Raw genomic sequence first — 2,919 nt, forward strand, 5'->3', positions numbered from 1 at the left:
GAATATTTTAGTGAGAGGGACAATGTTTCATGAGGCTGGCTTAAGGCTGAGGCTAGAGTTAGGGTTAGGGTTAGGGTTAGGGTTATGGGGCTAGGGTTAGGGTTACGGTCGTCTTTTGACCGATTGACTCGAAATTGCACACGCATGTCCTCCTCACTGGTGGAATGAGGCTCGCCGGTTTTGGTTGGATTCTGGTGGAATTTGTATTTTTGGTGAATATTTTAAAGAAAAAAATGGCCTTTTTCATGAAAACGTCGGCCGATTTTTTCAATAGCTTCCAGGTCTTTGGACCGATTGACTCGAAATTTCTCCCAGACGTGGTCCTATACTGGCTGAACGAGACACAGCAGTCCCCATTGGAATCGGGTGAAATTTGTATTTTTGGCGAATATTTTAAAGAAAAAATGGCCTTTTTCGTGAAAACGTCGGCCGATTTTTTCAATAGCTTCCAGGTATTTGGACCGATTGACTCGAAATTTCTCCCAGACGTGGTCCTATACTGGCTGAACGAGACACAGCAGTCCCCATTGGATTCGGGTGAAATTTGTATTTTTGGCGAATATTTTAGTGAGAGGGACAATGTTTCATGAGGCTGGCTTAAGGCTGAGGCTAGGGTTAGGGTTAGGGTTAGGGTTATGGGGCTAGGGTTAGGGTTGTGGGGCTAGGGTTAGGGTTACGGTCGTCTTTTGACCGATTGACTCGAAATTGCACACGCATGTCCTCCTCACTGGTGGAATGAGGCTCGCCGGTTTTGGTTGGATTCTGGTGGAATTTGTATTTTTGGTGAATATTTTAAAGAAAAAAATGGCCTTTTTCATGAAAACGTCGGCCCATTTTTTCAATAGCTTCCAGGTCTTTGGACCGATTGACTCGAAATTTCTCCCAGACGTGGTCCTATACTGGCTGAACGAGACACAGCAGTCCCCATTGGAATCGGGTGAAATTTGTATTTTTGGCGAATATTTTAGTGAGAGGGACAATGTTTCATGAGGCTGGCTTAAGGCTGAGGCTAGGGTTAGGGTTAGGGTTAGGGTTATGGGGCTAGGGTTAGGGTTATGGGGCTAGGGTTAGGGTTACGGTCGTCTTTTGACCGATTGACTCGAAATTGCACACGCATGTCCTCCTCACTGGTGGAATGAGGCTCGCCGGTTTTGGTTGGATTCTGGTGGAATTTGTATTTTTGGTGAATATTTTAAAGAAAAAAATGGCCTTTTTCATGAAAACGTCGGCCGATTTTTTCAATAGCTTCCAGGTCTTTGGACCGATTGACTCGAAATTTCTCCCAGACGTGGTCCTATACTGGCTGAACGAGACACAGCAGTCCCCATTGGAATCGGGTGAAATTTGTATTTTTGGCGAATATTTTAAAGAAAAAATGGCCTTTTTCGTGAAAACGTCGGCCGATTTTTTCAATAGCTTCCAGGTATTTGGACCGATTGACTCTAAATTTCTCCCAGACGTGGTCCTATACTGGCTGAACGAGACACAGCAGTCCCCATTGGATTCGGGTGAAATTTGTATTTTTGGCGAATATTTTAAAGAAAAAATGGCCTTTTTCATGAAAACGTCGGCCGATTTTTTCAATAGCTTCCAGGTCTTTGGACCGATTGACTCGAAATTTCTCCCAGACGTGGTCCTATACTGGCTGAACGAGACACAGCAGTCCCCATTGGATTCGGGTGAAATTTGTATTTTTGGCGAATATTTTAAAGAAAAAATGGCCTTTTTCGTGAAAACGTCGGCCGATTTTTTCAATAGCTTCCAGGTATTTGGACCGATTGACTCGAAATTTCTCCCAGACGTGGTCCTATACTGGCTGAACGAGACACAGCAGTCCCCATTGGATTCGGGTGAAATTTGTATTTTTGGCGAATATTTTAGTGAGAGGGACAATGTTTCATGAGGCTGGCTTAAGGCTGAGGCTAGGGTTAGGGTTAGGGTTAAGGTTATGGGGCTAGGGTTAGGGTTATGGGACTAGGGTTAGGGTTACGGTCGTCTTTTGACCGATTGACTCGAAATTGCACACGCATGTCCTCCTCACTGGTGGAATGAGGCTCGCCGGTTTTGGTTGGATTCTGGTGGAATTTGTATTTTTGGTGAATATTTTAAAGAAAAAAATGGCCTTTTTCATGAAAACGTCGGCCGATTTTTTCAATAGCTTCCAGGTCTTTGGACCGATTGACTCGAAATTTCTCCCAGACGTGGTCCTATACTGGCTGAACGAGACACAGCAGTCCCCATTGGAATCGGGTGAAATTTGTATTTTTGGCGAATATTTTAAAGAAAAAATGGCCTTTTTCGTGAAAACGTCGGCCGATTTTTTCAATAGCTTCCAGGTATTTGGACCGATTGACTCGAAATTTCTCCCAGACGTGGTCCTATACTGGCTGAACGAGACACAGCAGTCCCCATTGGATTCGGGTGAAATTTGTATTTTTGGCGAATATTTTAGTGAGAGGGACAATGTTTCATGAGGCTGGCTTAAGGCTGAGGCTAGGGTTAGGGTTAGGGTTAGGGTTATGGGGCTAGGGTTAGGGTTGTGGGGCTAGGGTTAGGGTTACGGTCGTCTTTTGACCGATTGACTCGAAATTGCACACGCATGTCCTCCTCACTGGTGGAATGAGGCTCGCCGGTTTTGGTTGGATTCTGGTGGAATTTGTATTTTTGGTGAATATTTTAAAGAAAAAAATGGCCTTTTTCATGAAAACGTCGGCCGATTTTTTCAATAGCTTCCAGGTCTTTGGACCGATTGACTCGAAATTTCTCCCAGACGTGGTCCTATACTGGCTGAACGAGACACAGCAGTCCCCATTGGAATCGGGTGAAATTTGTATTTTTGGCGAATATTTTAAAGAAAAAATGGCCTTTTCCGTGAAAACGTCGGCCGATTTTTTCAATAGCTTCCAGGTATTTGGACCG

The sequence above is a fragment of the Pagrus pagrus genome (genome assembly GCF_965226575.1).
Source record: "Pagrus pagrus genome assembly, chromosome: 18".
NCBI classification, from domain to species: Eukaryota; Metazoa; Chordata; class Actinopteri; order Spariformes; family Sparidae; genus Pagrus; species Pagrus pagrus.